This window comes from Meleagris gallopavo, chromosome 11 (assembly GCF_000146605.3).
Source record: "Meleagris gallopavo isolate NT-WF06-2002-E0010 breed Aviagen turkey brand Nicholas breeding stock chromosome 11, Turkey_5.1, whole genome shotgun sequence".
NCBI lineage: Eukaryota > Metazoa > Chordata > Aves > Galliformes > Phasianidae > Meleagris > Meleagris gallopavo.
Window position 1 is genome coordinate 5,770,198 of NC_015021.2, and position 9,709 is coordinate 5,779,906.

A 9,709-nucleotide genomic window follows, 5' to 3' on the forward strand; every position below is an offset into this window, starting at 1 on the left:
AAAAAAAAGGCATCCTCCCTAGACTTAGGATCCTACAACTTCTAAATATTATCTGGACTTAGAAAAACTAAGCTTTAACTTGGCTTCTCTAATAACATCCTTATTAATCAACCCTAAACTTTACTCATCACAACTACAGAGATTGTTCCCCAGTTCAATGCAAGATGTAAAGAGTTTTTCCTCAGAAGCTACGTCTTCAGAACCAAAACTTTTCTGCTTGTTGTTTTGGCTGAATTACGTGGTTTTGAAAAAGCTGAAATGATAGAATGCAAACTACCCAGGGCTTTTGTTGCTGCTGAGCTGACATTTTAGCACATTGCTTACTGCCTCTTTACATTGCATAATCCTCGCACAACTCTCACTAACTTGTGAATTAGTTCATTTGCCCATAACAAGCAGGTTATTACATAGGTATTTATTTTGCTCCACAAATGAAAAACAAATCAAAGTTAGTTCTGAGAAAGTCACAAAATGCCAGCAGAAGGCCACAAACATTTTTTTTCCCCAAATAAGAATCCCATATCTCAGCAGTAATGCTTCTGTGAGTTGTTTGGAAGTGTGAAATGGGAAACACTTCCTACAATTTGTTCTCCATCCAAAACTTAGAGTAAACCTTATCAGGAATGTGATGTCATTTAAGCACAAAGTTAGCTCAATACTACAATTTTTTGAATACACTGATACAATTTCAACAAAAGACTGCAAAATAAAGACTTTCATATTTTAAATAACTGAACAGAATTCTTCTACATAAGATACTTCAATTGCATTTTATAAAAGTGACATACCTTGTTTATGAGATGCTCAGTGACCACTTCTCTCAGTCCAGTGTAGAGTTTTTCTCCATGTTTATGCAACACCATTGTATATGCATTCCTATATAGCTCCTCAAAACTGAGACCACTATTGTTCTTACGCTGGATCTCTTGGATTGCATTTTTTAGGAGATCCCAAATGCTGTTTACATATTTCTCGTCCATAGTCATCTGTAACGATAAACCAAGACATCATGGTTTAGAATCGAGAAAGATTCTTACAGAAAGTTATCTTCAGAAGCTGTAATTATAGAAGCAGTAATTGCTTCTGCCACATTTGGATTCCAATATCACAAAGTTTCTCTATCTTCAACAAAATAGTATGGATCAAAGTGCTATTTTTCTTAACTATTTCTTGAAATCTATCATTTTTAGTGGTTTAATACCCTCTCCTTCAAATTTGCAAATTCACAGAACCCAACCTTCAGAGTCTGCACAGGTGGAAAAGCGGGTAGTTGTAGATACAAGTCTTGTCCCCACTCTTCCGCTACAGCGTAATAACGAAAGTGAGTTTTCTTCCCATATTAACACGCCAGTTGTCACCCTATCAGTCATACTGCAACGCTGCTTAACTGGACTCCAAATCCTCTGGTACAATAAAGTCAAAAATATTCACCACAGAGCTAGCAATCACATTTAGCCATGTATATGAGCAACCTAGGTGATCCTTATTTACAGCAATGCACAAATAGCCAAATAATTACATGTCTAAAATTCAAATACTTACAGATGTTGAAAAATCCCCCAAATTTCCTGAATTAACATCTGTATTGCACATATTTCCACCGCACAAGTAAGGTTAAATGACTTGCTATAGGATATACATACATTTCTAAGTAGAACAGGCAGCATCTTGATCTGCTGTTCAGATGCTATGGACTTTGGTAATTACACTAAGTAAGTAAAAACACTACAAACGTAGAAAAAAGAAATCAGTGAAAGAGAGAAACAGTTAAAGAAAGACTCAATTTAACATCAAGCCAATTTCTGTCTTCTGCTATCTAGTCATTAGGATGAATCAGTTTACAACCATGTTTTAACAACCCAAGTCAACAGTCAACAGAAGGTGCTTCAAAACATGATGCCCTGTGGATAAAGCAGCATCTGAGATAGTTACAGGCTCAAGTAAGAGCAGCAACACAGTACCTGATAGTAACACTGCATAAAGTTTCAGCTATCAAGCTTCATTATCCAACTGAAAGAAAAGCCACTTCAATTAAACCAAATTCAAAATCCAATTTTTAAAGATAAGTTTGGTTGATGCAAGAAGGCTTCAATCTAGCCTTTTCACTTAAAGGCAGGAGAAAAAAATCAGAATACCTTTCTCAGAATTACTGTGAAGAAATAAAATATCCTTGAATCTACCAATATTATCAAAGCAAATATGAAAATAAGACTTAAAGCATATTAGTATGACACGATGAAAGAAAATCATGACCAGCCCTGCTGTACTTCCCTTTTCTCACCATCCACCTAAAAATACAGTAAGGAGAGGAAGGACCCAGAAAACTGAAGATGCCTGTGCTTGTAATCAAACTATGATAAACCAAACAAGTCAAAACCAACACAATCTTCTGCCCTCCCAGTCTTTGGGAGTTGTGGTTAAAAACCAGCACTTCCATGATAATGGTAATCCTATCATTTAATACTCTTTCACTCTCCTGATAGCAGATTCTCTAACCAGACCCATAACCTGAGAGACGTCAATACCCAAAAACAGTAACAAATCACACATTCAGAAAATTTTAGTTCCCTACCTCCCAAAAGCAAAACCTTAAGTAGAACAGAAATGATTCTATTCTACCACACACATACTCTGTGATTATTGTGTTATTTATAATATTGAAAGGTCACTCATTTTCTTTTTGATTTGCATTTACTATATTGGTGCCTCTTTAGGGAAGTAATTTTCTAAAGCCTTCTTGAACACACAATTTTATGAGTACTGATAATGAAGGCAACTACTCAGAACTGCAGACAGCAACCCAAGTAACAGCTTTCCAGCTTTTCTTTCACAAGCCTGCTGTTTTGTTTTCAAACAAAGTGGACTTTCAAACCAACACTTACCTATGTCATTGTCTCTCCTTACTAATCAAACAATCTCTAAGCCAACATGACAACTTTTTTTTTTTTTAAATTCTCAATTGCAAAGTAAGTTTATACCAGATTTATACCAGTCATACTTCCTTTTAAAACAGGCAAATCACCAGCTCCTACTCTGAGGGGATATCTGAACATTGCTACTTCTTGGTCCCAAGGTAGACATATCTGTACATCACAGATAGGCATAACATCTAACAATTCTGATCTGTTCAGGAAAAAAAAAACCAACAACACAACAAACAACTAAAAGTGGGGTCTACTTCTACCACTTTTAATTAGAATGCTATGAAAAGTGAAAGAATGACTGCAGTATTTGTTTATCCCAAACTCACTGGATATAAATGCAAACATAGAGCTTTCTCTCACTTAGCAGCCAACACACCAAGCTGCTCTAAAAGCACAAGAAAGATCCAGAAAAGGTAATTTCAAGGATATAAAGAAATACTTCAAATAAAAGTATAGTTTATTACCTTCTAAGATCAGACAAAAAGGGCACTGCTTCTCAGCACACCAATCTTTTCTACTCCCAACTTGCTTTAGATTAGCATCTGTGAGATTTGGGGGAAAACTTGCTAAAGTTGCAGGATATCGCGTCAAGTTTGTACAAAAAATTTATTTCCTCTCCACTAGTGAAAGTTGTTTCACTTGGAAAAGAAGAAACTCTGATGTATCATCTTCACATTTGCATAAGAACTACAAGGATAAAATCTACCCTTGCATTATTAATTTGAGGTTAATCTATTTCTGAATTCCTGAAGTCAGATTGCATGTAGAATATTTTTTAAATAAAAATACATCCCAAACAATAAATAAAATTAGTTGAGCTCGTAATGCCACTAGAATACATTTTTCATCTTTCAGAATTTTACACTAAAGCATCTCTAAAAAGCCTCTTAGAGAATTACAATCCTAATTTCCCTAACTGATGCAACTCCCCAGATCCCAAGTAATAACAAAACCTTTAAGTGATCCTCTTCCACAAATCTGAACACAGAATCAGAAACCAGATGTTCTTTCATGTTCATTCCCAGATTCCTTCTAATGGTTGAATATTTTAAAAATGTATTTAAGCTGTGCAGTTCAATTGCCATTCTTGTGCCTTCTATTACAGTAAATTAAAGGAAAAGCTAAGTTACTGTTTCTGCTTGCGCCTTGGAAAAAAAAACAAAAAACAACCTAGATTCAAAAAAACGTGTTCAGAAACAAAATCACAGAATCACTGAATCCTCAGAGTCAGAAAGGACCTTCAAAGGCTGTCCAGTCCAACTGCCCTGCAATGACCAGGACATCCCCAGCTCCACCAGGTGCTCAGAGCTTGGTGCAGCCCAGCTTTGAAAGTCCCCAGGGATGGGGCACCCACCTCCTCTTTGGACAGCCTGTTCCAATCACGTCAGTAGCTTTTACACTGTGTTTCACAAAGATAATTAGAAGCCAATGTCCAGAGAAAAGACATGTGCTAACATACTCCAGTTTATCTCAACATCACCCTTCCTGGGGAATGGGCAAGAAGTCCCTTATTGGCAGGAAAGATGGCTGTTCATAAGATGCTGCTAACTGGAAAACTTCCAGGAACTGCTGCTCTGATGCTAATGATTCAGAAGATGCAACTTGAACACAAACATCTGAAAGCTCAGAAGTACATCTTGAAGAAATTAAGACTACAATATTTGCACACATGAAAACAAAATCATATCATAGAGGAAAAAAAAAAAGTCTGCAAAGAATTCAAAAGGTCCTTTATTCTACCATGCTGACACAATGCAGATACAGATGCACATATTCCTTCTCTTTAACAGTGTCTGTCTATCCTATCAAACCCTCCAAGCCTGAATTGGCAATCACTGATTCCATAAAGTTCTCACAACCATCTCAGGCTAAACAGGCTGCTGTTAATTCTCTCAAGTTTAAAGACTGCAAAAAGACCACAACAAATTTTCACTTTCAAAAATGTTGCAAACATCACCCCTCCATTCTTCTGCAGTTTGGATATGATTCTATACACTGCCAAGTGAAATGGATACATCCAGAGCTGGATTACCGCAAAGCAAAGTTTCTTAAAAGTTTCAAAAATGTAGCCAACACCTGCCTGATCCTTTCTACCACATCCTTTAGATCTAATGCCCAAAGCACAGGCACAAGAACAGGTTGAAGTTTCAGAATGCAAGCATTTACACCATCTACCTTGAAGGAAGTGAGCGGATACTGGCAATTCAAGCTAGTTTAGCAGCTCTGTTGGCAAACATTTGCACCTAGTAATTGCAGTCTGCTCCCGCTGCCACCTCCCAGCTGTCAGCAGACAAAATGGGCAGGGACTGACTTGCTGCCATCAAGAACCACCACCACAGTCCTGGCCAGTTTCATGGCATCTCTCAACTCTTGGACTTTCTCTTCACTTCAAGACAGGGAAGCCACCAAGATAGAACCAAGTAGTGCGTTACATAACAGTTCAGCATCCTTAGCCTGGGTCCTTCGTTCTGGAGGAAGCTTGGCTGAGGTTACCCAGAACAGGGCAGGAGCGGCACGTTTTTGCCTCTGAAGCTCATCACAACCTGGATTCTTACAAACCTTTCCAGTATCACTAATTTAAAATACAAGAATTTGCAATGACAGATACATTGCTTTAGTGTTTGCTACCAGAATCTCTCTGAACATGGCATTTTAAGGTACAAAATTACACATTCTTCAGCTATGGAATAGATAAAAAGCCAACTATATTTAGACTCCTTTGGATTTTGAAATCTTCACTGCTGCATAGTGATCAGCATCCCTGGCAGAGGTACACTGGCTACACTTGATCACCAGAAAACATCATTATGTCAAGAATTCAACAACTGCATAATCCACACTCTCAAATAAAAACAACTCGTCTCAGACAAACTTGATCATCAGACACAACACTCCCGAATTGTACTACCTGAACAGGTAGACTGTTACATACATGAAAATGTGCATGGAAGAGCTACGAAAGAGGAGGTAGAGAAAAAAAGTACAGAACATCCTGACCTAAAGCAGTTCTGCATTTGGGTTACTACTCCATTCTGGCCATTTGTTAAAAAAATTGCAGGAAAATCACACCAATCTTACAACAAAATTGGCCCAAACAACTCACTAGACCTCAGCTCAGAAACCACAACATCCATCCATCCTTCCAACTCTACCAGACTTTGCTCAGAATCATGCAGAATGCACAGATGAGACAAAGGGAATACCCCTCCATTAATTAAAACACCCAGGAGCTGTGGGATTGTAGGCAAAATCCCTCTCCTTTGCTCAAACGCATTCTGCAGCACTGAAAAGCTGCTCTGGCAGCATGGAGAGGAAGCAATAAGTAGATTAAAAAATGATTGTTTCTTAAATGATGGAGTTGCACCTCCTGCTCAGTGACTGATAGATTTGGTCAACCTCCAAGGCATTGTCTGAGAGCATTGCTGGTCTCATCACAAACCCAGCGCTGTTTCGGGGTGGGGGCTCGGAAAGGAAGGGGCTGGGTTTGGTTGGTTGGCTTTGATAAGTTCTATAGCAAATTGTAGCATTCTCCAAGAACTTCCTTTTCCAACAAGGCTAAAGCCCCACAAATAAAAGATTCTCTCACTCCTTCAAAAAGGAACATTTTCTTGCAGTAAAGCAGGCCTGACAGGAGCTTTGCCACACAGCAACAATTTGACCATGTGTGAAAAGTTTCAAGTCAGCCTTTAACAAACAGAAAATGTCATTCCATAGCAATAATTTTACTGGTTTTAGAGAACTGAACAAATTTAAAGAAAGATCAGACTCATTTCCCTTCTATATTTTAGTCACAGCCTCAGAAGAACGAGACTCATCCTGAAGTAACAACGCACTTCAACTTACCAGAGTTTGGTTTTATCCTTTTTTTCTTTTCTTTTCTTAAAATCACTATTTCTTTTTTCTCCCCCCAGTGCCCCTTCTAGTAGCCTTACAAATCTGCAGAACAGTGTCCTGATGGAAAGCAGAAAAATGAGGCAGAACTCTCCAGCACCTGCCTCAACTGAACTGTGTAAGGACTGTGTAAACTTGATAGGTAATCAGTTACTGAATAAACACAAAATATAGTCTAAAATCTTTTCTTATATTTTTTTTAATAATAAAAAAGCAGAAACTTTCTAGAGAAAGTACTAGGTCTTAAATTTAAACTGAAGCAGAACTGCATCAATTCTCTGATGACAGACATCTTTCCACTCACAGGCCTTTGCATGCTTTTCCAACATTAAATCCACACAAAGTGTTTCTAACTACTAATAGTATACGAGTATATGAATGCATCATATACTCAAAGACGAAGGTCAAGTCTTCCACAAAACTGATTCACAGCATACCACAAGTGTAAAAGACTAAATATTTTGTCAGCTCTTTAAACACTGCTTAGGATTAAAACATTACCTTTTGATAGATGTAAACAGCAGGAGCGTATTACAACAGCATCCACTTCCTTCAGACAAGTTTCATGTGTGCTCACTCATTTCTAGTGCCTCAGATTTGCTAATCCTTTCCATTTTTCCCATCAGAGATGCAAATTCATGCACTTCAAGTGCAAGTCTATGGATAAGACAGACTCAGCCTTTCCTCCCCTGACAGCCCACCAGGAGAAATTCACAAACTACATTATACTGTCTTGAAACCAATTTAGGATTTTAATTTGCAATTTATGATACTCAATTTAAAAATACACCTTCAAATAGTCACTCATTCAACAGATAAAGGCAGAATAATACTTGTTTGAATAGTGAAGGAAAACGAAAGATGCTGCCAGCCTCACATCATTCACTTATTGGTACATACGGATTAAAACAAACCAGCTCTTAAGATTCTGCAAAAAATAAATAAATTTTTAAAATGTCACCAGTAGGATAAGTAACAACACAGGACAGTCAAAGTTAGCAAATACTGTGTCCAAGATCACTTACGCAAAGCCTAACTCTGCCTCATCTGTCTTGCTATTTATTTTCCACAAGGCCCAAACTTCTTGAAATATACACCTACTTTAGTCAGCAAGGATAGAAGGACATCCTCTAGGGAGTCTGGATATACCATAACAGGGAGAGAGGGGGGAGGAAAAAAAAAAAGAAAGATATGAAAATTAACTTCTCAACATTTCCAAGTGTCTGCTAATTACACTGGAGACTTTATCCTAGAATTAAACGCTTTAACCAAAGATGACAGCAGAATGTTGTTTAATACAGGTGCAAACTTTTGCCCACCTGCCATCAAGAGAGAAATCTTGCTTAGAAGTTGTATACGAACAGAACTAGTTGGTATTGTTTAAACTTCTAGAAAATCCAAATTGTTAAGAGGCAGAAAATTGGAATTTCTAGTTCAAAAGACAGTTGTCACTGCTATAGAATGGAAGTGCTTACACAGCCAAAAGAGTGACACTGCCTGTATTATTAAACACAGCTCTTTGAGAAACATTCAATGACATTTCCACAGCGCACATTACCACCATGCCTGAAAACGGAGAAGGATTATAAACCACCTATCATGAAACTACCTTCTTCCTACAATCGCTTCAACCTAACAACAGTGAGAAAACCACCTATGCTTTTGAAACCTCTCTTGCTAATTTGGAAACTGTTAAGAGCTGAAGTCTAGATATTAGTTTACACTTCAAAAAGTCTGATCTTTCACGCTTAATTTTGCAAGATAACAGAAGAATTTTCAGACATGAAGTAACTTTTTGGAGCAACAAAGATTACTGAATAAGCCGACTCTGACTTTGCATTGATAACTTGAGGTGCAAATTGCACCCTTGGCAGGGGGAAGGAGTAGAGTTAGGATTGCTTAACTCAAAAAACTCAAAAAACAAAAACTCAAAAAAAAAATCCATTCTGAATGACACAGAGGAATAAATACAAAAATTTGATACCAAAACTGCCCATTTATCTCCTGGCAAAAGAGTAAAACCAAGTATCAGTAATTTGAGGAATCACGAGAAGTGTCCTCTAAACTCACCAGTAGTAGAGATCTCAAGACAAATTTTCTCAAATTAAAGTTATGGAAAAAAAATTCTGAGAAGTTTGTGTAATGGCAGAAAATCCTAAGCACAGTTGGTATTAAAATATCAGAAGAGAAGAGGAATGGAGCAGAGCAGAGCAGTGAGCCTCCCGCCCAGCTGCCTGCAGCATGCTGGATGGTGCCTGGGACACACAGGGACGGCTGCACCGCCCCAGCTCAGTGCCCTGTACCTGTCTAACAGGCTCTTCTCAATGGTGAAGTGACAGATGGTGAAACACCGGCATTAAGTTTGACAAACCAGTGGACATGCCTTTCACCATTTGCAAACATAGGCCAGAAGCCACTCAGCATTTCAATCTGCAATACAGTTCTTAAAGCAGCCAAGGACTCGCTTTTCAAAGCCTGAGGACTAGAGAAGGGAGGCAAACAAGCACACAGTAAGTCCCACTGCCGGCCCCACAAAGCCGCCTACTTGCTGAGCGAGCTCCTGGCTGCAGCAGAGGGAAGGCAGCTCAATCCTCCACTGGAATCATTTCCGACGTGGTAGAGACTTCAGAGCAGAAAGGAAAATTGCCTACAACCTAATGACAAAAAAACGCCAGACCTCAAGAACGCCACTGGGATGTCTCACTCCCTCCTTCCCTGTTCAAAGCACCCCAGCGTGGCACAGGCAGCCTCCAACGGCCCCAACGGCCGCCCGGCCTGCTGCTGCTCCCAGCTTTGGTCCCATGTGAATCAAACTTTTCCTTAGTTTAAGACCAATAGCTTACACTATCAAGTAGAAATAAGTCAGATTCACTGAAATTTTGGGTGTTTTTTTT

The 9,709-nt window shown here is 38.5% G+C and overlaps 1 long non-coding RNA gene across 1 annotated transcript; it reads right to left on the reverse strand.

The window, feature by feature from the left end:
• Positions 1–787: 787 nt before the first annotated feature.
• LOC109369443 lies at positions 788–9,684 on the reverse strand. Its single transcript, XR_002118504.1, has 2 exons — positions 9,493–9,684; positions 788–986 (listed from the first exon to the last, which is right to left on the reverse strand). It is a non-coding gene; the product is annotated as an uncharacterized LOC109369443 (long non-coding RNA).
• Positions 9,685–9,709: the final 25 nt, after the last annotated feature.